The following is a 27,711-nucleotide window of genomic DNA, read 5'->3' as shown; positions in this document are numbered from 1 at the left end:
CTGCCTCAGCCTCCCAAGTAGCTGAGACTACAGGCATGCACCACCATGTCTGGTTAATTTTTTTGTATTTCTAGTAGAGACAGGATTTCACCATGTTTGCCAGGCTGGTTTCGAACTCCTGACCTCAGGTGATCTGCCCGCCTCGGTCTCCCAAAGTGCTGGGATTATAGGTGTGAGCCACCACACCCGGCCACAATTTTCAAGAGAGGTTTTTTGTTTGCTTGTTTTTCTTTTCTAGCAGAGCCCAGAAAAAGATAAGATTCTTTGGCCTTTCTTATTCTCTTCCTGTACCTACTGTCAGATATTCCCCCTTGTCCTTTTTGCCTTATATGCTTTTCAAGGATCCCAGTTTTATGAGCCGGTTACAGGCATGAGCCACTGCGCCCGGCCTTCTTTCTCAACTCCTTTTTTTACATAGAGGGTGGCCTTATGTTTGCTCATCACGTGGATACTAAAAACCAGCCCATAAGTGACCAAGATAGAATCTTCCCCTTTCCCCAAACAAGACAGCCACAGAGTATGCTCAAGTCCTACTATCTGATTTTTAAATTCCCTTTTCTTTCTGGCTTCTAGAGATTATCTTCTAACTCCTGAAAGCTCAGCTAAGCATTTTAAAGGAGTCTGGCTATCTTTTATTAACTGTTTTAAAAGTTTGTATCAAGAGAGTCTTCAGATTTGCCATGTTCCTAACTGGAAACTCTACAGTAATTCTTCTGAAATAGATTTCAGAACACCCTTCTGACCTGTAGTCTAAATAACTTTATTAGTGAATAGTCATATACTACATGCCTTAGGTTGCAGTGATTCAAATAATAGCCTTTAGGACAATGCCACTAAATTTACCTCCACTCTAAGGTTTGAAATTGAGCTTTATGAGAATGAAATGAATAGAACAATGCATTTTTTCCAATGTATGTTATGCAGTGCTGTCACATTATACAGAACCTGTGACATTAAGTAGACCAAACATAAAAACTCAAGATTTGTATATTTTTCTCTATGTCCAAGAGTGCTGCTGAATAATTTAGAGTCACAGCAAATAGAAAGAACCCATCACATTTATCACACTTTATACTTTTAGCTAACCCAGGGTTTGGAAAATTCTTGTCTTTTTTTTCTTTATTTTTTTCTATATGTTCTCTTTCTGAGATAATCTGACAGGTGGCTGACAATGATTTAAATAGGACTTAATCTGATCAGTAGAAAAAAGTGTAGGAACTCATCTTACTCAAACCCTGAAATGCTGCATTTTCTATTCGTAATGGTAACCCTCATGCCTGTGATACAGGACTGGAGTCTCAAGTGTGCCTTTAGTTATCAGAAATTGCAAAAAAGTTGCTTATTGCTCCATCCAGGATAATCACTGTATACTTCTGTCTTAAAGCGGTTCTTAAAGTAACTAAAAAACCCCAACCCTTTGAAGAGTCAGCAGCAATTTAGTAATTAATACATTAAACATGTTAGCCCTATTCAATGCAGTGTAATTTTACTGACTTTCCAAGAGAATCTTCTACAGAGAATTCACTCCTGAGTAGCTGAGTAGTAGTCACTCTAGCCAACGACGTAAGTGAAGACCATGGGCAGGGAGGTTTTCTTGGAGGCTTTTCTTTCAGCTGGCAATGAAGAGAAAAAAAGTACAGAAATGGAGAAGGAAGCACAAAGCTTTTTACCTTAAATAGGAATAGAATTTCATAAAATCCTAAAATAGTAGGATGGATAAATCAAAGTTAAACTGTGATAAGGTGGCAACATAGAACTAAGGATGGACAGAGCCAGACACAGATTCTGAGGCTTCTAACCCCCAAATTAGAGTATATTTGAACACTAAATAAGTCACAAAACTTTTGAAGGCAGAGACTGCTTAATTTATTTTTATGTTCCCCTCATATCCAGAATAGTAGTTTATATACAGTAGTATCTTACTATTTTTTTAATGTAATAAATGAAAAAAATAGTTGGGTGGAGGCAGTGCTCTATTGTACTTTAATGTATTATAGCTTTATAGCGAGTCATTTTGATAACTTTTCAATCTTCATGAATATATCTCTTTATTCGTCAATATTTTATAGCATTGCCTAATTATGTTGCTATATTAATATTACCCAAGATGTAATATTTTTTATTTCAAATATGTATAATTGTCTTAACAATCTGCTTTAATTTTAAAGTTAATTTAAATTTTAAGTTCTAGGGTACATATGCAGGATGTGCAGGTTTGTTACATAGGTTAACGTGTGCCATGGTGGTTTGCTGCACCTATCAACCCATCACCTAGGTATTAGTTATTTTACATCACCCAGCACGTATTAGCTATTTTTCCTGATGTCTAGTTTCCCCTACCCCATCCCCCGAGAGCCCCGGTGTGTGTTGTTCCCCTCCCCGTGTCCATGTGTTCTCATAGTTCAGCTCCCACTTATAAGAGAAAACACGCAGCGTTTGGTTTTCTTTTCCTGCATTAGTTTTCCGAAGGTAATGGCTTCCAGCTCCGTCTGTGTCCCTGCAATGGATATGATCTTGTTCCTTTTTATGGCTTCATAGTATTCCATGGTGTCTATGTACCAGATTTTCTTTATCCAGTCTATCATTGATGGGCATTTGGGTTGATTCCATGTCTTTGCTGTTGTGGATAGTGCTGTAATAAACATATATGTGCATGTATCTTTATAGTAGAATGATTTATATTCCTTTGGGTATACACCCAGTAATTTGATTGCTGGGTCAAATGGTATTTCTGCTTCTAGATCTTTGAGGAATAACCACACCATCTTCCTCAATGGTTGAACTAATTTTCATTCCCATCAACAGTGTAAAAGCGTTCTTATTTCTCCACAACCTCACCAGCATCTGTTGTTTCTTGACTTTTTAAAAATTGCCATTCTGACTGGCATGAGATGGCATCTTATTGTGGTTTTGATTTGCATTTCTCTGATGATCAGTGATGATGACCTTTTTTTCATATTTTCCCCACATGAATGTCTTCTTTTGTGAAGTGTCTGTTCATGTTCTTTGCACACTTAATTTTTTATTCTTTTCACAATTATCTACAACCGGAGGAAATCTGCTTGGTGAAATTTTACTATTCTAAATAGGCACCACCATCAACCTTGAAGAGGTGACCTGAAGTGTAAGTTGGCCATATTTTAAAACTCTGTTCTATATTAGTGACAAATGTTACACACTGATTTATAATTTTTAAACAATTTTAAATATATGGCCTTTATTTAAAGATAATATAAGGGAATAAGGACTGGAAGGTATGACCTGAGCATTGACTGAATAATCTATGAAAGGTTATGTATTATATATGTAGAAAATATTTGTTCTTGTATCCACAGAGCTACAGATAGGTATTGATAACATCATCATTATCCTCTATTTATTGGCCACCTCTAGGGTTCTCAGTTGGATAGGAAAGTTTTTGGTTCTCCATCTACTGTCTTATAATGTGTTTTCCTTGGGGACTAATTGGTGTGACATGCATTTTAAGTTGATTTTCCAGTGAAGTATTGGCTTGGAGAGACTCATCCAAATATTTTTGTCTTGTTTGTGGCAAATGGCTGGCCAATGTTTAAGCAAGCAGAATATTATAATGAAGAGCTTTTCTTTCCTTGTAGGGATAATTGCTTACTAATGAGTCAAGTCCCCATCTTCTTTTTTTATTTGTACCAATTTATGGAGTAAATGTGATTTTATAATATGTATATAATGCATAGCAATCAATTCAGGGTATTTAAGGTGTTCATCACCCATGTACAATACATTTTTTTTTGAGACGGAGTCTTGCTCAGTCGCCCAGGCTGGAGTGCAGTGGCGCTATCTCGGCTCACTGCAAGCTCCGCCTCCCGGGTTCACGCCATTCTCCTGCCTCAGCCTCCCGAGTAGCTGGGACTACAGGTGCCCACCACCACGCCTGGCTAATTTTTTTTTGTATTTTTAGTAGAAACGGGGCTTCACCATGTTAGCCAGGATGGTCTCCATCTCCTGACCTTGTGATCCGCCCGCCTCGGCCTCTCAAAGTGCTGGGATTACAGGCGTGAGCCACTGCGCCCGGCCGTACAATACATTTTTTTTAAGTATAGTCATCTTACTCTGCTATTAAACATTGAATATATTCCTTCTATCTTACCGTATGGTTGTACCCTTTAACACATTTTTCTTCATTCTCCCTCCTATCTGCTCTCCCATTCATGATTCCCAGTCTCTGTTTTCTGCCTTTTCACTCTCTACCTCCATGTGATCAAACTTTTTAGCTCTCACATACACATGAAAGTGTATATTTTTCTTTTGTGCCTGGCTTACTTCATTTAAGACAACCTCCAGTTTCTTCTATGTTGCTACAAATGACATTCTTTCTTTCTTTTTTAATAGCTAAATAGTATTCCATTATGTATATATACCACAATTTCTTTATCCATTCTTCCATTGACAGACACTTATTTTGATTTTATATCTTTGCTGTATTCTGAATAGTACTTCAATAAATATAAAAGTGCAGATATCCATTTGATATATTAGTTCTTTTCCCTTGGGTAGATACCTAGTATTGGGATTGCTGGATTGAATGGTAATTCTATTTTTATATTTTTGAGAAAACTCCATGATATTTTTCTTACTAGCTGTACTAGTTTACGTTCCCACCAACACTGTATAAGAATTCTCTTTTCTGTGCATCTTCACCAACATCTGTTATTTTTTGTCTTTTTAATAATAGCCATTCTGAGTGGGTTAAGATGATACCTCATTGTGGTTTTGATTTGCAATTCTCTGATGATTAGTGACAGTGAACATTTTTGCATATACCTGTTGGCCATTTGTATGTCTTCCTTTAAGAAATGTCTACTTCCTCTGTCTACTTTTTTTATTTTTTTTTTAAATTTTATTTTATATATATATATTTTTATTATACTTTAAGTTCTGGGGCACATGTGCACAACGTGCAGGTTTGTTACATATGTATACATGTAGCATGTTAGTGTGCTGCACCCATTAACTCATCATTTACATTAGGTATAACTTCCAAAGCTATCCCTCTCCCCTCCCCCAACTCAACAGGCCCCAGTGTGTGATGTTCCCATTCCTGTGTCCAAGTGTTCTCATTGTTCAATTCCCACCTATGAGTGAGAACATGTGGTGTTTGGTTTTCTGTCCTTGCGATAGTTTGCTGAGAATGATGGTTTCCAGTTTCACCCATGTCCCTACAAAGGACATGAACTCATCATTTTTTATGGCTGCATAGGATTCCATGGTGTATATGTGCCACATTTTCTTAATCCAGTCTATCATTGATGGACATTTGGGTTGGTTCCAAGTCTTTGCTATTGTGAGCATAGCAGCATGGTTTATATTCCTTTGGGTATATACCCAGTAATGGGATGGCTGGGTCAAATTGTATTTCTAGCTCTAGATGCCTGAAGAATCGCCACACTGACTTCCACAATGGTTGAACTAGTTTACAGTCCCACCAACAGTGTAAAAGTGTTCCTATTTCTCCACATCCTCTCCAGCACCTGTTGTTTCCTGACTTTTTAATGATTGCCCTTCTAACTGGTATGAGATGATATCTCATTGTGGTTTTGATTTGCATTTCTCTGATGGCCAGTGATGATGAGCATTTTCTCATGTGTCTGTTGGCTGCATAAATGTCTTCTTTTGAGAGGTGTCTGTTCATATCCTTTGCCCACTTTTTGATGAGGTTGTTTGTTTTTTTCTTGTAAATTTGTTTGAGTTCTTTGTAGATTCTGGATATTAGCCCTTTGTCAGATGAGTAGATTGCAAAAATTTTCTCCCATTCTCTATGTTGCCTGTTCACTCTGTTGGCAGTTTCTTTTGCTGTGCAGAAGCTCTTTAGTTTAATTAGATCCCATTTGTCAATTTTGGCTTTTGTTGCCATTGCTTTTGGTGTTTTAGACATGAAGTCCTTGCCCATGCCTATGTCCTGAATGGTATTGCCTAGGTTTTCTAGGGTTTTTATGGTTTTAGGTCTAACATTTAAGTCTTTAATCCATCTTCAATTAATTTTTGTATAAGATGTAAGGAAGGGATCCAGTTTCAGCTTTCTACATATGGCTAGCCAGTTTTCCCAGCACAATTTGTTAAATAGGGAATCCTTTCCCCATTTCTTGTTTTTGTCAGGTTTGTCAAAGATCAGATAGTTGTAGATATGTGACATTATTTCTGAGGGCTCTGTTCTGTTCCATTGGTCTATATCTCTGTCTTGGTAGCAGTACCATGCTGTTTTGGTTACTGTAGCCTTGTAGTATAGTTTGAAGTCAGGTAGTGTGATGCCTCCAGCTTTGTTCTTTTGGCTTAGGATTGACTTGGCAATGTGGGCTCTTTTTTGGTTCTATATGAACTTTAAATTAGTTTTTTCCAATTCTCTGAAGAAAGTCATTGGTAGCTTGATGGGGATGGCATTGAATCTATAAATTACCTTCAGCAGTATGGCCATTTTCACGATATTGATTCTTCATATCCATGGGCATGGGATGTTTTTCCATTTGTGTCCTCTTTTATTTCACTGAGCAGTGGTTTGTAGTTCTCCTTGAAGAGGTCCTTCACATCCCTTGTAAGTTGGATCCCTAGGTATTTTATTCTCTTTGAAGCAATTGTGAATGGGAGTTCACTCATGATTTGGCTCTCTGTCTGTTATTGGTGTATAGGAATGCTTGTGATTTTTGCACATTGATTTTGTATCCTGAGACTTTGCTGAAGTTGCTTATCAGCTTAAGACGATTTTGGGCTGAGACGATGGGGTTTTCTAGATATACAATCATGTCATCTGCAAACAGGGACAATTTCACTTCCTCTTTTCCTAATTGAATACCCTGTATTTCTTTCTCCTACCTGATTGCCCTGGCCAGAACTTCCAACACTGTGTTGAATAGGAGTGGTGAGAGAGGGCATCCCTGTCTTGTGCCCGTTTTCAAAGGGAATGCTTCCAGTTTTTGCCCATTCAGTACAATATTGGCTGTGGGTTTGTCATAAATAGCTCTTATTATTTTGAGATACGTCCCATCAATACCTAATTTATTGAGAGTTTTTAGCATGAAGGGCTGTTGAATTTTGTCAAAGGCCTTTTCTGCATCTATTGAGATAATCATGTGGTTTTTGTCTTTGGTTCTGTTTATATGCTGGATTATGTTTATTGATTTGCATATGTTGAACCAGCCTTGCATCCCAGGGATGAAGCCCACTTGATCATGGTGGATAAGCTTTTTGATGTGCTGCTGGATTTGGTTTGCCAGTATTTTATTGAGGATTTTTGCATCAATGTTCATCAGGGATATTGGTCTAAAATTCTCTTTTTCTGTTGTGTCTCTGCCAGGCTTTGGTATCAGGATAATGCTGACCTCATAAAATGAGTTAGGGAGGATTCCCTCTTTTTCTATTGATTGGAATAGTTTCAGAAGGAATGGTACCAGCTCCTCCTTGTACTTCTGGTAGAATTCGGCTGTGAATCCATCTGGTCCTGAACTTTTTTTGGTTGGTAAGCTATTAATTATTGCCTCAATTTCAGAGCCTGTTTTTTGTCTATTAAGAGATTCAACTTCTTCCTGGTTTAGTCTTGGGAGGGTGTATGTGTTGAGGAATTTATCCATTTCTTCTAGATTTTGTAGTTTATTTGCATAGAGGTGTTTATAGTATTCTCTGATGGTAGTTTGTATTTCTGTGGGATCGGTGGTGATATCCCCTTTATCATTTGATTCTTCTCTCTTTTCTTCTTTATTAGTCTTGCTAGCAGTCTATCAATTTTTTTGATCATTTCAAAAAACCAGCTCCTGGATTCAATGATTTTTTGAAGGGTTTTTTGTGTCTTTATCTCCTTCAATTCTGCTCTGATCTTAGTTATTTCTTGCCTTCTGTGAGCTTTTGAATATGTTTGCTCTTGCTTCTCTCGTTCTTTTAATTGTGATGTTAGGATGTCAATTTTTGATCTTTCCTGCTTTCTCTTGTGGGCATTTAGTGCTATAAATTTCCCTCTACACACTGCTTTGAATGTGTCCCAGAGATTCTGGTATGTTGTGTCTTTGTTCTCGTTGGTTTCAAAGAACATCTTTATTTCTGCCTTCATTTCATTATGTACCCAGTAGTCATTCAGGAGCAGGTTGTTCAGTTTCCATGTAGTTGAGTGGTTTTGAGTGAGTTTCTTTGTCCTGAGTTCTAGTGTGATTGCCCTGTGGTCTGAGAAACGGTTTGTTGTTATTTCTGTTCTTTCACATTTGCTGAGGAGTGCTTTACTTCCAACTATGTGGTCAATTTTGGAATAGGTGTGGTGTGGTGCTGAGAAGAATGTATATTCTGTTGATTTGGGGTGGAGAGTTCTGTAGATGTCTATTAAGTCCATTTGGTGCAGAGCTGAATTCAATTCCTGGATATCCTTGTTAACTTTCTGTCTCGTGGATCTGTCTAATGTTGACAGTGGGGTGTTAAAGTCTCCCATTATTATTGTGTGAGAGTCTAAGTCTCTTTGTAGGTCTCTAAGGACTTGCTTTATGAATCTGGGTGCTCCTGTATTGGGTACATATATATTTAAGATAGTTAGCTCTTCTTGTTGAATTGATCTTTACCATTGTGTAATGGCCTTCTTTGTCTCTTTTGATCTTTGTTGGTTTAAAGTCTGTTTTATCAGAGACTAGGATTGCAACCCCTCCCTTTTTTTGTTTTCCATTTGCTTGGTAGATCTTCCTCCATCTCTTTATTTCGAGCCTATGTGTGTCTCTGCACGTGAGATGGGTTTCCTGAATACAGCACACTGATGGGTCCTCTGTCTACTTTTTAATGACATTATTTGTTTTTTTCCTGTTGAGTTGAATTCCTTGTATATTCTTAATATTAGTATTCTGTTGGAAGAATCGTTTGCAAATATTTTGCCCATTCAATAAGTAAGTTGTCTTTTCACTCTGTTGATTATTTCTTTTGTTGTGCAGAAGCTTTTTAATTTAATTAAGTACCATTTGCCAATTTTTGTTTTTGTTGCCTGTGCTTTTGAGGGCTCAGTCATAAATTCTTTGTTTAGATCAATGTTCAGGATAGTTTTTTTTCTAGATTTTATTCTAGTATTTTTATATTTTGGGTTTTTCATTTAAGTCTTTAATTCATTTTGATTAGAATTTTGTATATGGTGAAAGATAGGGGCCCAGTTCCATTCTCTGCATGTGGCTATCCAATTTTCCCAGCAGCATTTGTTGAAGAGGGTGTCCTTTCCCCAAAGATCTTGACTTTATTAAATATCAGTTGGCTATAAATATGTGACTTTATTTCTGGGTTTTCTATTTTTTTCCATTGGTCTACATATATATGTATATATTTTTATATACCAGTGCCATGCTATTTTGGTTACTGTAGCTTTGTAATGTATTTTGAAGTCAGGTCATATCATATCTCCAGCTTTGTTCTTTTTGCTCTGGATTGCTTTGGCTATTCAGGCTTTTTGTTCCATATAAATTTTAGGACTGTTTTCTATAATTCTGTACAGAATAATGCTGGTAATTTAATAAGGACTGAACTGAATCTGTAGATTGCTTTGGGCAATATGATCATTTTAAATTCTTTCAATCCATGAACATGGGGTGTTTTTCCATTTGTTTGTGTCAGCTTCAATTTCTGTCATTAGTGTTTGGCAATTTTCCTAGTAAAGATCTTTCACCTACTTGGTTAAATTTATTTCTAAGTATTTTTTGTAGCTATTGTAAATGGGATTGCCTTCTTGATTTCTTTCTTGGCTAGATTATTATTGGTTTATATAAACACTATTGAGATTTGTATGTTGATTTTGTATTTTGCATCTTAATTCGTTGATCAAATCTAAGAGGTTTTGGTGAAGTCTTTAGTTTTTTTTCTTTACATATAGGATTATATCATCAGCAAAAAGGAACAGTTTGACTTCCTCTCTTCCAGTTTGGATTCTTTTTATTTCTTTCACCTGCCTGATTGCTCTGGCTAGGACTTTCAGTACTACGCTGAGTGGGAGTGGTGAAAGTGGGCATTCTTGTCTTGTTCTAATCAGAGGAAAGGCTTTCAAGTTTTTCCCATTCAGTGTGATGTTAGCTGTGGGTTTGTTGAATATGGTCTTTGTCTTTATTATTTTGAAGTGTGTTCCTTCTATGTCTAATTTATTAAGAGTTTTTGTCATGAAAAAATATTGGATTATTATCAGATGCTTTTCCTACATCTATTGAGATGATCATATGGTTTTTGTCCTAAATTATGTTTATGTGATATATCACATTTGTTGACTTGTGTATGCAGAACCCTTCTTGCATCTTTGTTATAAATCCCACTTGATTGAGGTATATTATTATTATTTTTTGATGTACTGCTGTATTTGGTTTGCTAGTATTTTACTGAGGGCTTTTGTGTCTATGTTAATCAGAAACATTGGCCTGCTGGGCAGGGTGGCTCACACCTGTAATCCCAGCACTTTGGGAGGCCAAGACGGGTAGATTACAACGTCAGGAGTTTGAGACCAGCCTGACCAATATGGTGAAACCCCATCTCTACTAAAAGTACAAAAATTAGCTGGGTGTGGTGGAGCACGCCTGTGGTTCCAGCTACTCAGGAGGCTGAGGCAGGAGAATCACTTGAACCCGGGAGGCGTAGGTTGCAGTGAGCCAAGATCACATCACTGCACTGCAGCCTAGGTGACAGAGCAAGACTCCATCTTAAAAAAAAAAAAAAAGGAAAGAAAGAAAGAAAAAAAAAAGAAACATTGGCCTGTAATTTTTTTTTCTTGTTGTGTCCTTCTCTGGTTTTGGCATCAGGGTGATGCAGACCTCATAGAATTAGTTAGAGAAAATTCCTTCCTCTAAGATTTTTTGGAAGAGTTTCAGGAGGATTAGTGTTAGTTCTTAGTTGCATGATTGGTAGAATTTTGCCATTAATACATTCAGTTCTGGGCTTTTCTTTATCAAGAGACTTTTTATTACTGATTCAATCTTACTACCCATTACTGGTCTGTTCAGGTTTTCTATTTCTTCCTGATTCAGTCTTGGGAGGTGGGATATTTCTAGGAATCTATCCGTTTTCTCTAGGTTTTCCATGTTGTCAGCATATAGTTGCTCTTAATAGTCTCTGTATTGTTTTATATTTCTGTGGTATCGGTTTCCATGTCTCCTTTTTCTGACTTTGTTTATTTGGGTCTTCTCTCTTCTTGGTTAGTGTAGCTAGTGGCTTGAAGGAATCAACTTTTTTTAAAAAAATTGATCCTTTGTATTTTTAAGTCTCTATTTCATTTAATTCTACTCTGATTTTCATTATTTCTTTTCTTCTGCTAATTTTGGGTTTATTTTGTTTTCACTTTTCTATTTTCTTGAGGTGTGTCATTAGATTGTTAATTTGTAGCACTTCTACGTTTTGATCTAGGGGTTTATTGTTGCAAATTCCCCTCAGCACTGCTTTTGCTGTATTCCACAGGTTTTGGTATGCTGTTTTTCCATTTTCATTTATTTTAAGAAACTCTGGCTGGGCGCGGTGGCTTACGCCTGTAATCCCAGCACTTTGGGAGGCCGAGGCAGGCGGATCACGAGGCCAGGAGATCGAGACCATCCTGGCTAACACGGTGAAACCCCGTCTCTACTAAAAACAAAAAATTAGCTGGGCGTAGTGGCGGGCACCTGTAGTCCCAGCTACTTGGGAGGCTGAGGCAGGAGAATGGCGTGAACCCAGGAGGCAGAGCTTGCAGTGAGCCGAGATAGCGCCACTGCACTCCAGCCTGGGTGAAAGAGTGAGACTCCGTCTCAAAAAAAAAAAAAAAGAAACTTTTTGATTTTCATTTTAGTTTCTTCATTGACCTCATGGTCATTCATGAGCAAGTTGTTTAATTTCTATGTATTTGTATCGTTTCTAAAGTTCCTCTAGGTATTTATTTCCAGTTTTATTCCGTTGTAGTCTGAAATGATACTTGATATGGTTTTGATTTTTAAAAACTTGTTGAGACTGTTTTGTGGCTGAACATGGTCTGTTCTAGAAAATGCTTCATATGTTCAGTTGTTGAACAGAATGTTTTGTAAATGTCTGTCAGGTTCATTTAGTCTAAAATACAGTTTAAATCCAATTTTTCTTTGTTTTTTTTTTTTATTTAGATGATTTGTCTAGTGCTGAGAGTGGGGTATTGAAGTACCCTACGAGTTTTGTGAAGTACCTCACTAGCAATATTTGCTTTATGAATCTGGGTGCTCTAGTGTTGGGTGCATATATATTCAGAATTTTTATATATCCTTTTGCTGGATTAATCCCTTTATCATTATATAGTAACATTCTTTGTCCTTTTTAAAAAAACTATTCTTGACTTATAGTCTGTTTTATCTGATATAAGTATAGTGACTCCTCCTCATTTTTAGTTTCCATTTGTGTGAGATTTTCTTTTTTAATTCCTTTACCTTTAGGCTATATGTGTCTTTAATGATAAAGTGAGTTTCTTGTAAACAGCATATAGTTAGATTGTATTTTTAAAATTCATTCAGACATTCTATATATTTTAAGTGGAGAATTTAATTAATTTATGTTCGAGGTTATTATTGATATTGCAGCTTCATTCCTGTCATATTGTTAATTGTTTTCCAGTTGTTTTATATATTGTTTTCCAGTTGTTTTATATATTCTTTGTTTCTTTTTCTCTTATTGTTTGTCATTGTGATCTGTTTGATTTCTGTAGTGATGCCATTTGAGTCCTTTCTCTTCCTTTTTTGTGCGATCATTTTACCAGTGGGTTTTATATTTTGTGTGTTTTCATGATAGTAAATGTTGTTATTTTGCTTTTGGGTATAGGACTACCATAAATGTTTCTTGTAGGTCTGGTCTAGTGGTAATGAATTTCTTCAGTATTTGCTTTTCTGGGAAAGACAATTATGAATAATAATTTTGCTAAATATTGTGTTCTTGGCTGACAGGTTTTTTTCTTTTTTCCTTTTGACTATATTATCACATTCTCTTCTGGCCTGTAAGAATTCTTCTGAGAAATCTGCTGTTAGTCTGATGGGATTTCCTTTACAAGTGACTACAGGCTTTCTCTTGATGTTTTTAGAATTCACTCTGTATCTTTGATGTTAGACCGTCTGACTATAATGTGCTGTGGAGAAAATCTTTTTTTCATTGTATCTGCCTGGGGATCATTGAGCCTCTTCTATCTGAATGACTAAATCTGTTGCTTAACTTAGGAAGCTTTCATCTGTTATTTCTTTAAATTAGTTTACTTATCTTTCTTCTGGTTTTTTTTGTCCTTGGGGATACTTATAATTTGTATATTTGGTTATTTCATGTTGTCTCAAATGTCATGAAGCCTCTGCTCATAATGTTTTATTATTTTTTCTTTACTTTTGTCTGAATGGGTTATTTCTTTTATTTTTTCAAAATTTATTTTAAATTCCAGGCTACATGTGCAGGATATGTGGGTTTGTTACATAAGTAAACATGTGCCATACTGGTTTGCTGCACAGACCAACCTGAATGGGTTATTTCAAAAGACCTGTATTTAAGTTCTGAGATTCTTTCTTCTGCCTGATCTAGTCTATTGTTGAAGCTTTCAAATATATTATGTATTTCCTTCACTGAATTTTTCATTTCTAAAATTTCTATTTGGTTCTTTTAAAAATATCTATCTTTTTGGTAAATTTCTCATTTGTATCCTTAATTAAATTTTTTTTTAAATATTGTTTTTCAGAAGTCTCTTGTATCTCATTGAGCTTCTTTAAAATCAATATTTTGAATTATTTATCTGGCATTTTGAAGATTTCTGTTGATTGAGATCTATTGCTGGAGAATTACTGTGTTTTTTTAAAGGTTTCATATTTCCTTGCTTTTTCATGTTTTCTGTGTCTTTATGTGGATATCTACCCATCTTGCGTAATAATCACTTCTTCCTATTTTTGAATTTATTTTTGTAGGATGGAACTTTTCCTAAAGATATATCCATGGTGTTGGTTGAGTACAGCACTTTAGCTTTGATTCTGGGTGCAACCAGTAGTGTAATCTCTGTGTGATTTCTTTGGCTATAAACAGTGTTAGTGCTTTCTGTGATTTTCTCATGGGGGTTAGGATGCAGTCATTTATGGAGGTTGTGGTGAAGTTGTGGGGACTGGGAAGCCAGATGGGCCAATATTCAGGCTCTAGTGGTGGCGGTGGTGGGCTATGCATGCCTGACTTTGAGCCCCAGGGCAGTTTACACTGGCACCTGCATTGGCAGTTAATGGTGGGCCAATTCTTGGGACTCCAGGTGGTTTGCTCAGGTACTGGTAGTGGCAGTGGTGGGCTGGGGGTGGTTGAGCAGGTTCTCAGGCCTCTGGATAGCTAGTGTGGTGTGTGTAATGGCAGTAGCAGTGGTGAGATGATACTTCAGGTAATGAGTGGTGGTGGTGGTGACTGTGGTTCATTTACCCCCAATAGCCCCAGAGGCTCTGCTCTCAGGCTCACCTGATCTCTGTAGCAGTAGTGCTGTAGTGCCACGTTGCAGGGGGTGAGGGACCTGCCTCACTCATGAGCCAAGGCAAGAAGGCTACTCTGCCAGTGGTGTCACAGTTGCCACTTACCACCCCAGACAGGTAGTCCTCTAACTCATCTGTCCCAGCCTTTCACAGCAGCAGAAGTGGGTGTGTGGAGGAAGGGTAGGGGTCCTGTTTCCTACCTGAGTGCCCAAGCACAGAGGCCACCCCACCTGTAGGAGTGGATTTTACCCTTCGCTTACAAAGGCAAGCGCAGAGTTTGTGCTGCTCCTTGGGGGTGGGGTCACTTCTCAGTTTTAGACAGGCAGCTCTTGGACTCTGGAAAGCACATGCTTTGTTTTGCTTTGTCTCGAGGGCTGCCTTTTGGTGCACTTGTACCATCTCTTCTCCAGTGAGTAGCACTCCCTGTGGGCTAGAGAACTGAGGACCCTGTACCATCTTTAGGACCAGCCAGCTCTGTGCTGCTGTAGCTCTTCTAGTAGACACTGGGAAATGTCAGTGAGAGCTCCTGGGGTATGGAGATATGGGGGCTGTTGTTCTCAGGGTAAGATGGAGTCCTACGATGGCTGCACTCCCCAAATGGCACCCTCTCACAGCTGTTCAAGTATTGGGGTGGGGAGTAATTGGCCCAGTGCGAGTTTCCTGTCTCGTGCAATGACCTTTCAGGATCTCCAAACTGCCACTCATACTCGTATCACTGTATGGGTAGAGGAGCTCTCCTGCAGTTCAGATGGCACGAGTCCATGGCAGGGATGTGGGGCAACAAAGCTCTCTTGCTAACTCTTACCTTGCAATACTGAGGCCCCTGGGGCTCCTGGTTGAGTGGTCACTTGCTTTCTTCCCCTTCAGTGCCTCAGATCTTTCCTGTGAGTTCTTTGTTGAATTCTGGTGTTCTTTACTAGATATTGTATTTGAGGTACAATCGTCTATTCATAATTTTGGTTCTTCTTTCTGGAGAGGGTGGATGTCTGACGTCTGTAGTTAGCCATCTTGAATTAGAATCTAAGTCCCCATCTTCCATTTCATTTTACTGTACCACCTCTGTGTGTGTATATATGTGTCTATATATATATATATGTATTTATTTAGCTCTGAACTTTTTATTGGCCTCCTGGTCCCCAAAGTGTACTCTACTTCTGCTGGCTTAATGTCTCAAAACTTTGGTGTCGTTGTCCTCAGACACCACTTTGCCATCCACTATCCGGCTGGTGGTGGTCTTTTGGATGGTTTGCATGGGGTTGCTACTGTCCAGGGTATCACCAAGATTGAAGTCCTTGCCTTCTTCCAGCAGGAGGCAGTAGGTGGCGATCTCAGCCTCCAGCTTGCCCTTGATGTTCAGCACGGCCTTGTACTTCTGGACTTGGCGAGCTGTCCCTCTGCCCGGGTCTGTGTCATCTCTGATTCCATGTGCAGCAGGATCCCATTGAGCTGCTCCATCTGCAGGGCATAGCAGGCCTCCACCTCCTTCAGGCTGTTCTCCGAGCTGGACTTCAGATTTCTCATCAAGTCCAGGTCGATCTCCAAGGACTGGACTGTATGTCTCAGCTCCATGAACGTCATCTCAGCAGCTCTAACCTTGGCAGACTGCATGGTGATCACTGTGGTGCTCTCCTCAATCTGCTGAGACCAGTACTTGTCCAGCTCTTCTCGGTTCTTCCGAGCCAGCTCGTCATATCGGGTCGAGATGTCTGCTATGATCTTGGCGAGGTCCTGAGATCTGGGGGCATCTACCTCCATGGTCAACCCAGAGCTAGCAATCTGGGCTTGTAGGCGTTTTACTTCCTCTCTGTGGTTCTTCTTCATGAAGAACAGCTCCTCCTTGAGAGCCTCGATCTCTGTCTCGAGCTGCAGCCATTGATGACATTGGTGTCATCAGTGACCTTGTGGAGCCCATAGATGTCGCTCTCCACAGACTGGCGCATGGCCAGCTCTGTCTCATACTTGACTCTAAAGTCATCAGCAGCAAGACGGGCATTGTCGATCTGCAGAAAGATGCGGACATTGTCCACAGTATTTGCGAAGATCTGAGCCCTCAGGTCCTCGATGGTCTTGAAGTAATGGCTCCAGTCTCTGACCTGGGGTCTCTTCTTCTCCAAGTGCTCCCGGATTTTGCTTTTGAGCTTCCGGTTCCCGGTCTCCAGACTCCTCACTCTGTCCAAATAGGAGGCCAGGCGGTCTTTCAGGCTTTGCATGGTTTCCTTCTTGTTCTGGATGCCTCCCATTCCTGCCAGACCCCTGGCCATCCCCCCGCCAGGACCTTATGCCGTCCTGGAGGCTGGTGGAGCTGGACACGGACATCCTGGAACCAGAGCCCCCGGCACCTGCATAGATGCTGGCCGCGCTGCTAATCGGCGGAGCCTGTAGCTGCGCCCAGGGACCAGTAGTTGATGGAGAAGGTGGAGCGAGTGGTGAAGTTCATGCTCTCCGGGGTTGGGGGAGGGGTGGGTGGAGAGCGAGAGGACAGGACTCAGGCTTTGCCGACGACCGAGTGTATATATTTATTTATGTATGTTATGTAAATATGTATAGTTATCCATTCATCTGTCTAATTTGTAGTTATCTATTGACTTTACCCATGTAATATAAGCAACAATTTCTGAAACTAAACTATAAATACAGTTGGACAGTAAAGATAAACATTAAAAAGAAAAAAAGTAGATATATCAAAGATCATTTAGAGAAACATCAGAAATTTGACAGGAATTCATGATTGGTTGGTTGCTATTGCTAAGATTATATTGGGCTCCATGTTTCACAAAGGACAAAGCACAATATAGTCTTGGCACAAAAACAATATAGGAAATCCAGGGGTTGGGTGGTATGTATTGAATAGTAATTGTGGAGGCCACAAGTTATTCTGGAAAGACAATTGCAATAAATTCTGGAAGGGATCTGTCATTTGGATCTTTATGGAATGAACACTGGGTAACATGATAAATGATGTGCTCAGTTATTTTGTAAAAGATACACAGTTCTTCCATAAATGGAGGGCAGTGTATATTGACTATAAAAGTTGAAGTTGTAACATGAAATTGTAACTCATAGAAAGCATTTTTCTAAAATCTGGGATATTAGAGTTCATGATCAACTCTAGTTGATCACATGTTTCTGATAATCAAACTTAATTCAGTGAGTTTCCTCCTGCTGCTTTGGTTCAAAGATGACAGTTCCTATCACCTTTAGTATCAAAGTTAGTTCATGATTAAATTATGTGATCAGACTAAAGGGAGAATATTTTTCATTTTTTATTAAAAAGAAATTCGTAAGTTTTAGATACCAGACATTCAAATGTTGTAAATTACTTGGATGTCAATTTTAACCTTACCTATGGAGGTAGGCTGTGAGAATAGTTATAAACAAAGCCATTACTATTTTAAAAATGGAGTTTAATCTCTTTAAGTGCTTGAGCAAATACTCACAGAAGATTCTAGCATTCTGGACACATAATATGAAAGGAAGCTTTTTTTTACCTAAAAAAAAAATGCAAGCACTGGTATTACCAATTAGACCCTTAGACCATCAAAGAGCCCTATAGGGCAACTGACTTTAGAAGAACGCTGTACCTTTCTTTTGGTTTCATGGACATGAATTGGCTCATGAGAAACAATGTTGTTTAGCCATCAGCCCCATACGTGATTAAGTCAGATAAACCTAAATTCAAATCCCAGCTCCATCATTTATTATCTGTGGGATCTTAGGCAAATTACTCTTTTAATTATACATTTTCTTATTTATAAAGCATACACAAAGGTGCTACGTAGTTCAGGATGCTATTGTGAGACTGATATGAGGCAATACACTTAGCACAATGCTAAGTATGTGGTAGGTACTTAATACTCTTATTTATAATTATTAAGTGAAAAGTATTCTTCCAGGTATCTGAATGAATTGACCTATTTTAAAAAATATTCTCCAATTTGGAAATTTTCATACAATACAATAATTTTATTTTATCATGGATAATGCGAAACTGTTATTTCTGTTAACAATTAGCCTCCAGGTACAGTTATTTCTTAATATTACCCTTAGCTGCTATTTACAAGTCCATTTCATCAGCATAAGAGGGGATCTGATAATTTTATTGTTCTAAGGATTGGCCTGCTTTCAACCAATTCATGTAAGATTTTTATCAAATTACTTAAAATACAAAAAAGAGGAATAACACTATTGCCTTTATTCTACTGAATTTAGAAACTCTTTGGATGCCCCAAGGCAGTTGATACAGAGGTGGGAACTCTGAGGGATCCTGGTAGATGCTGGATGGGACTTGCGGAGCGGTGTGAGTGTCCTGGGTGATGCATGCAGAAGGGATACCAGGGACCATCAAGGGAAACTTTGATTGGTGAGAATTTTGCCAGGCACAACATGTCCTGTGGTCACAATGTTGAAGGACAGACAGAGATAGGTTGTAGGCCTGTGCTGCATCCACACAAACGACAGGTAAGCTGTGTTCTTGTCTCCAGCCTGTCACCTCAGTACTACAGAATTCCTTGTCCAGATGTATGTATTTGGTCCTAAGAGAGTGACCAAAACAAGGTAAAGGAGGGAAGGGAGGTGAAGGGCATATCAATGAGAGACTTCTGCGATGTTGGCAGTGTGGACATTTTTACCTGGGTTCCTGCTAATGACTTTTATTTTAAGTCCTGATATTTCTCCCAGAGCTGCAAACAGCTGTCTGCACCGAAGTGCTTTGACACATTATTGTACTGTACACTGGGTTGCTCATTTAATCAGCTGCGGTGCTGCTCTTCACATAGAACATGTCACATTTGACAGATTTATCAAAAGACTGTGGGCTCTATTTTCCACAGCCCTGTGGAACCCTTTCCCATTAGTGATAGCAGGAGTGATGTTTATGCATGAAGAGAGACTGTTCGATTGGGCAATTGTAGGCAGGCGAAAGCACAGCTCCCACTTATCAAGTGGGACTAATAGGGGATATTCATATGCACTGGAGAATCAATTCTCTGTACATGGACCTCTACTACAAAAATAATTGCTACTCACTGGTGGTAAAGACCTCAGCAATGTCAGAGGCTTAATGGTGAGATTAATGCTCTACCACTCCCCAGCTGGGCCATTTCTCTATAACCAGAAAAAAAAAAAAAAAACATATTCCTGGCCTGAGAGCTTGGTGAGATGTTTTTCAGGTGAAATCCAGAGCTGTGCTGATTTGCTATGCTGTTGAGTAAACCTTTTCTCTGTAGATAATTTTCTCTTTGTAGACTTTAATTAGGTTTAAGCAACCAATGGACAGCTTGGAGTCCAGTCCCAGATTCCGCTACCTAAATATACACGCTCTTTATGAGCTCAATATTTTCAGCTTTGAAATAACGCAGCTGCATTAGGTAGTTTCTAAGTATTTTGGTCATGTATCTGCTACACAGATATCATGATATATTGAAAATAAGTTTGATCTTTGGTTTGTTTCTTCTTCCCTACCAGACTGTGATTGTATTTCTTAATTTATCTCAAGAGCCTAGCCCAGTATATATTTATCTCAAGAGCCTAGCCTTGGTATACATTATACACACACACATACACACACACACCCCCCCCAACATACATGTTTTATATATTATATATAACATATAACTATATATAATTATTTATATTTATTGAGAAGCTCAATAAATATTTTTACTGAAAATAAAATTTTATGCTCCTATAACTATAAATCATTTGGACAATGATGCAATTCCTTAGAACAATATATTTATTGTTTCTCTTCCTTATATCAGCAAAATTTTCAAAAAAATTAATGGAATTGAATTTATTACACTAGTATCATTGATATTATGTTACTTTATTATATTATAAAGTATTCAATAAAGAAAGGCTTGTTGGCAAAAACAGATGGAATTTGATACTTTTCTCCTTAACCAGGAAGGTTGGCTATATACTATCGGCAAGAGTAGTCAGAGAAGAATTCATAGATGAACATGATTTGATAGATTAGGTAGAACTTAATTTGATCTGTGAAGGAGAGTTATGCTTGGTGAATAGGCAGAGAAAAATGGGGAAGTCATTGTGGACTAAAAGAAAATAAAAGCTACACAGCATGAATAGTATAGAGTCTGTAGAAGTTGCAGCTGGGGAATTGAAGGAAATAAGGTTAAGTGTGGTGGCCAGATGATGAGGGTCTCACTTGAGACCCAGGAATAATTTAGACTTATTGCAGCAACCACAAGATAGCCATAGGAATCAATAGTGCTTTCTGAAAAGCAATGTCATAGTGAAAGCTGGCTTGGAGACAAGGTACTTGAAAACATTCACCTGATTCAGAAAAACAGATGAAATCTGATACCTTTTTCTTAACCAGGGAGGTTGACTTCCAACCACTGTAGAATAACTACATTCAAATTGATGCTCTAACTTCTGTTAATGAGTAGTATGTTTAGAAAAATTACATACATTATGACACCACTTAATCATCCGATTGCGTCATCTTTTACTTTTTTCCTGAGTTTCCTCTGTTTTTTCAAGTGTTTGGGTTTCAAGATGGTTAATTTTATGTGTCAGATTGGCCAGGCTATGGCGCCCAGATGTTTGACCAAACACCAATCTAGATGTTGCGATGAAGGTATTTTAAAAACGTGATTAACTTTTAAATTGGTAGAGTCCAAGTGAAGCAGAGCACTATCCACAATGTGGGTGGACTTCATCTAACCAGTTGAAGGTCTTAAAGGAAATGAGGTTCCCCGAGGAGGAAGAAATTCTGCCTGGAGACTGCCTTTGGATTCAAGCTGCAACATCAGCTCTTCCCTGGTTCTCCAGCCTGCTGGACTACTCTGCAGATTTTAGATATATCAGTCTCACAATCATATAAGCTAAGTCCTAAAAATCAATCTCTCTCTCTCCACCCCCCTCGTACACACACACACACACACACACACACACACACACACACACCCCTTATTCAGTTTCTTGATGCTATATATATATATTTTTGAGACAGAGTCTCTCTCTGTCGCCCAGGCTGGAGTGCAATGGCACCACCTCGGCTCACTGCAACCTCCACCTCCTGGGTTCAAGCGATTCTCCTGCCTCAGCCTCTCGAGTAGCTGGGTTTTGAGGCAATATTTTAAAAAGACAGTCGATGAACTTGGAAGTCACTGTGTCATGTCATGTTTTTTCTGCCTTGGTCCCATTCCCTATGTCTCAACCTTAAACTGCTTGATGAAAGACAGTGTGTATTTCTGCTACATCATATCTGTTTTTCACTCCTGGAGTCTTAGAGAAAGAAATGTATATTTTGGGGGTCTCTAGTATGACATAGGTTAGAAATACCGCTCTCATGAAAGTGACATCCTTTCTCTTTCTTCTTCTTTTAGTTATTATTTTTTGAAAACAGTGTCTTGACTATTCCTGCTCTCTCTTGTTGCCTTCTCCCTCTCACCTCCCTCTAGAACTCGCTTCATCCAGACACATGAAGGTAAAATGGATACTGTTTTGAAATATTGTTTTATTTATTTTTTTATTCTGGAGAAACATAGAAAGCTTAATTTCACTGAAATGAGAGTAAAGACACATTCCTAGAATCCGCCACAGAGTAATCTCCTACCTTTTGGAAATAGTGAAAATAGATAGTAAGTGTGCTAAAATAAGAGCTGTTAGGCGGTTTATGCCAGCATTTGTAAACACTAGGCAGCTAGTTCTTCTCTACTTAGGAGAACTATTTTTGCTTCAATCTTCCTGCTCTGCTTTTGACCATATAAACTCATGCCTCAGATTTTGCTTGGAGCCATGTGTCTTATTACAGATCAAGAGGAACTGCTGGAAAGTAGGATATACTTTGGGTTTTGGCTTGTCATCTAATTAGGCTCTTTTTTTCCTGTGTATATTTTGCAATTTTGAAGTTAATGCATATTCACTGCAAAAAAAGACTCGAAAAATTAAACAGTGCCAGCCATAATTTAACAGCATATAAATAACAATTGTTAAGTTATAGTGTGTTTTCTTTGTGTGTGTGTATGAGAGAAATTGTGAGAGAGGGAGAAAATAGGTCTAAATTGCTCTTTAGATAAATGTAATCTCGGCCAAGCGTGGTGGCTCATGCCTGTAATCCCGGGACTTTGGGAGGCCGAGGCGGGTGGATCACTTGAGGTCAGGAGTTCGAGAACAGCCTGGCCAACATGGTGAGACCCCGTCTCTACTAAAAATACAAAAATTAGCTGGTCATGGTAGCTCACGCCTGTAATCCCAGCTACTCGGGAGACTGAAGCACGAGAATTGCTTGAGTCTGGGAGGCAGTTTGCAGTGAGCTGAGATTGCACCACTGCACCCCAGTCTGGGCAACAGAGCAAGACTCTGTCTCAAAAAAAAAAAAAAAAAAGAAAAAAACCATAATCTAATCTAATCCCTCCCTTCCTCCCTCTTTCCTTTCCTTTCTTCTCCTTTCCTTTCCTTTCCTTTCTCTCTCTCCCTTTGTTTCTTTCTCTCTCTTTCTCTTTCTTTCTTTCTTTCTCTCTCTTTCTTCCTTTCTTTCTTTCTCTTTCTTCTTTCTTTCTCTCTTCCTTCCTTCTCTCTCTTCCTTTTTCTTTCTTTCTCCTTCCTTCCTCCCTCCCTCCCTCTCTCTTCCTCCCTTCCTTCCTTTCTTCTTTTTCCCTCTCTGTTTTCTCTCTCTCTCTTTTTTTTTTTTTTTGACAGAGTCTTGCTCTATCACCCAGGCTGGAATGCAGGGGCGTACCATGGCTCACTGCAGCCTCAATATCCCGAGCTCAAGGGATCCTCCCACCTCAGCCTCCTGAGTAGCTGGGACCTCAGGTGAAAGCCACCATACCATGCCTGGCTAATTTTTTAATTTTTTGTAGAGACAGGGTCTCATTATGTTGCCTAGGCTGGTCTCAAACTACTGGGCTCAAGTGATCCTCCTGTTTTGGCCTCTCAAAATGCTAGGATTACAGGTGTGAGCCACTGCTTCTGGCCTTTCACATTTCTTAACATTGGGTACAATCAAATTTCATCTGACTACATTCTTGTTTATTATGTTGCAGTTTACTCTTAGTTATTTTTAGTGCCTTCCTCCTCCTTTTTTAGGCTAGAACAGATTGACAGCATTTCTACAATCCAAGAAGTTTGGGTGGGCCTCTGTTCTTCAGTTTATCTAGTGAACTGGAGACTGCGCCTCCCAGTTCCCTTGCCCCATTCCACATGGGGACCCGTTGTGGTTCCCAAATCAACTGAGCTTAGTATTCTGCCTTCAGACGCCCTCCCATGCACCCCTGTGTGGAGGTCCTGACACCTTCAGCTTGCCTTTCAAGCACTTCTATGGTTTGGTTTGCCCCACCAAGACTCATGTTGAAATTCGATCCCTAGTGTGGTGGTGTTGGGAGGTGGGGACTAGTGACAGGTGTTTGGATCACAGGGGATGGGATGGATTCCTCATGAATGGTTTAGCGTTGTTCTCTTGACAATGAGTTCTTACTCTGTAAAACTAGATTAGTTCTCCTGGGAATAGATTCGCTCCTGAGACAATGCATTGTTATAAAGCCAGGATGCCCTTCGGGTTTACCTCTTTGAACGTGTTTGCTTCTCTTTGACTGTCTCTGCCATGTTGTGACTCAGCAGGAGAACCTTCACCAGAAGCCAGGACCATGCCCTTGAACTTCCCAACCTATAGAACCATGAGCTAAATAACCCCTTTTCTTTATAAATTTCCCAGATTTAGGTATTCTTTTCTGGCAACACAAAACAGACTAAGACAAGAACACTTAAACTTGTCATCTAGGCTCTCTCATTGAAGGTATTGGCAACCTTCTTATTCTTTCCTCACATTCCTCAGGAATTCCTCTACTCTTCTAACTGCTGATTTGTTCATCCCAAATCAGGCCACATTCTCCTTCAGCCCTCAGAAATATTCAGCCTTTATTTCCTATTCATTTGAATCAAAGTATTTAAAAACTCACCTAAACACCTTTCTCTTTGAAATGGTCAGATTCTAGGCCCTTAGACCCAGCACAGACCATTTAACTTACCAGGAGCTAAGGCGGTTCCAGTCTTGACATATAATACCTGAAAACTCATCCTCCAAGTATGCACAAGAAGCTTTGTCTAAAAGCAGCAGAAGATAACAAATTTGAGTTTTCATACACTATTGCAACAAATGCCCAACACCTGCCAAAAGACAAAATTATAAGTTTAACTTAAAGATCTAATTGGCTTTTATTTGACATCCTAGATCTTGACAGCATTTCATATAAAATAGAATATGTGTTCTGCAGGGTATGACAGAAGAGTTGGGTTTTGTAAGATGGGAACAAGGAAACAACACACTAGAAAAAAGTGGGTTGATTAACATCTCATTACCTCAGTTTACTTATCTTATAAGGGTTAAAGCAGAAGGGACTTCCCTATTACATTGACTCAGATTGACTGGGCCCATTCCAATTGGTGGTTGTGAGCATCCTGTTTTCAGGAAAAAAACTGGCCTGTTTTGTGATGTACCTGCTTACTTAAAGTTTCAATTTACGTAAAGTAAGTAAATTTAAGTTTCAAATTAAGTTTGTGCTATGTGGCACTTAGCACAAGTGACTCCATTTTGATTTGGCCTAGTCTGTGGGGGTCTAATGCAGGAGCTCAGCCCAAAACAGTGGCTTCCCATAAAATTTGTTTAACATGCTTCAACTTATTACACATAAGTAAAACATAATTGGGATGATATTATAAATACAAGTTTGTAATTCTATTTTTTCTTTTTTAGCTAAAATTATGACTATTTTCCCAGGAAACTTTTTTCCCTAATTAGCATTGGTTAAAATAAGTGGGCAGAGTGTTAGCTGGTATATGTCCAACTGGCTTATGTTCTTCACTTAGGCTATCTCAAATGATTTATAAAGAGAGAACATAAATCCCTTCTGTGGAGCACCCAAGTCTTACTAGACAACCAGGAAAAGGCCAGGTTTTCTGTCTGTGAGCTGTGCATGAATCAATTTAGAATCTTCACCTTGAGCTTTGCTTAACCATTGTTGTAGTGTTGGATTATTCTACTTATTCACAAACAAAAGAAGTTGTCCCAAAGTAGTCTGCATTTGTTTTTCCTTTTTCCCATTCTGTGGTGGATTAAAGATGATGGCATATTCTTGATCACTCCCCTTTGAGAATGAAACTTATTTTCTCAACCCTTGAATCTCACTGGTGATGTGACAGCTTAACCAATAAAATATGGCTAAGTGATACTGTGGCAGTTCTGAGTCTAGCTTTTATGAAGATTAGCAACTTCCATTTCTTCTCCCTTAGAATGCTTGCTCTTGGTCCATCCTCTTGGAACACAGCCCCATGGCTGTGAGATGCTCATGTCTCCCAGGGAGAAGCATCCTGCAAGACTTCTAGCAGGCTGCCAATCTAAGCTCTCAGCCAACAGCCAGCATCAATTGCCAGCAATGGGAGGGAGTCATCTTGGTGGTTCCAGATCAACTGAGTGCTTGAATAACTGCAAATCAGCCAATATCAGAACTGCCTAGTCAATGTGCAGAGTCTCAAATGATAATAAAACATTTGTTGTGTTAACCCAATAGCTTTTGGAGTAGTTTGTTAGAAATTAATTTGTTTATTTGATAAGGGAAATATGTGCTTTTGGTTTCTATTACTACAGGGTGATGGATGTAGTTAATTATCTGTAACCTCACAGCAGTTCCATTATTGGTTTCCATATAGTGGGGCTATCTTCTTAACAAAGACTAGTTCAGCTCTAAATCTATGTATTTTGGGAACTTACTGTGTACCAGGCATAGTGTTAAGTTTTGGGGATAAGCAAGACAAAGTCCAAGCCAGCAAGAGGCAGAGAGTTGAACAGGGAACACGTATGTAAATGAATAATTATGACCAGATCTATTACAGAGAAGATTTTTATTTCACAAATATTTGAGCATCTATTACATGCCTGGTATCATGCAAGGCACTGGGAACAGATAAAAATAAAATTCTTGTTCTGGAGTAATTTATCAACTAGTTGAGGAGACAGATTAAAAACAGATATTGCTAATATAATGTGGCTTGTGTTAGAACTGAAGCATAAAGTTGTTGGTAATTCAGTGATATTATGTGTAAATTACCTAGCATAGATTGTCATATAAAAGATAGTAAAAGCATTTCACATTCAATCCTCTTCCCTTGATGGTTGGCCAAGCTGCATATTCCAAAGATGGCTTCGACAATAACTTCCAACCCACATACTCTTTGACAATGTGACTTTGCAACTCTATTATCAAGAGGAAGAGTCTCATTGCACCCCCTTTGAAACTGGGCTGCCTTTCAGAATTCACTTGTAACTAGTGGAATTTGATGAAAGTGATACTGTATACCTTCTGAGGCTGGGCAGGAAAAAAACCAGGTAGTGTCAGCCTTGGTCTTCTAGAAGACTCATTTTCCACATGCTCCATCTCAGAAGGCTTTTTCTGGAGCTCAGCTACCATGCTGTGAGAAACTCAAGCCACGTGGAGAGACTATGTGCAGGCATGCTGACTGACAGTCCAAGTTGGGCTCAGCCTTTGAGTTATCCCAGCTCAGGCACCTCCTAGAATAAAACTCCTAGAATAAAAGACTGTGAGTGAAGAAGCTTCCAGGTGATTCTAGCCCCTGACTGTTGAGTCACCCTCAACCCACTGGAGCCTTCCAAGCTGAGGCCCCAGATGTCCTGGAGCACAAATAAGCCCTCCCCACTGTACTCTGTTCAAAATCCCAACCCACAGAACCTGTGAGCATAATGGTTGCTATTTTATGTCACTGAGTTTGGAGTGGTTTGTTGCACAGCAATAGATAATTAGAACAGATGGATTTCAAGAGAGAACTGCTTTACAATGAATCATATTATTTTTGAATACTTTCTATGCTGAAGCTCCAATATTCCTGCATGCAGGTCTTTTAGTTAACTTGGAAACTGAGAAAAAATTTACTCTTTAATTAATTTCTGAATTCATGTCACAGGGTTTTGGGAGCTTATCCCTGACTAAAATACTTTTCCATCATGTGTAAAATTGTGGGTCTACTTGCTTGAGGAGTATTTCATTTCTTCGGATAGGAACTAGTTCTCTTTATCTTCAGATTTAGTGGAAATGTAAATGTTGGAAAACTCATTTATTTGATATTCATATCATAAATTTGTGAGACAAAATATTTTTGTAAATGATAAGTGGGAGAGTATACCTTGGTATATGTGAAGACACTGGCTACATCAAATATAATGTGTTTTATGGCTTTTATCACTAATTATCATTTATAGGAAGAATATGTTTATATGAAGAGGAGTTGAGGAAAGATGAGATATTAAACTGTAAAG

At 38.8% G+C, this 27,711-nt stretch overlaps 1 long non-coding RNA gene and 1 pseudogene across 1 annotated transcript in view; one reads left to right on the top strand and one right to left on the bottom strand.

Annotated features, from left to right (window-relative positions):
* Positions 1-27,711, top strand: part of LOC129059892 (uncharacterized) — a 162,634-nt gene that overhangs the window by 66,776 nt on the left and 68,147 nt on the right. The gene's annotated exons all lie outside the window — the stretch shown is intronic.
* On the bottom strand, positions 15,580-16,854 carry LOC112133850 (keratin, type I cytoskeletal 18-like; annotated as a pseudogene).

The sequence above is a fragment of the Pongo abelii genome, chromosome 5 (genome assembly GCF_028885655.2).
Source record: "Pongo abelii isolate AG06213 chromosome 5, NHGRI_mPonAbe1-v2.0_pri, whole genome shotgun sequence".
Lineage (NCBI taxonomy): Eukaryota > Metazoa > Chordata > Mammalia > Primates > Hominidae > Pongo > Pongo abelii.
This window is presented reverse-complemented; position numbering and strand designations above follow the sequence as displayed.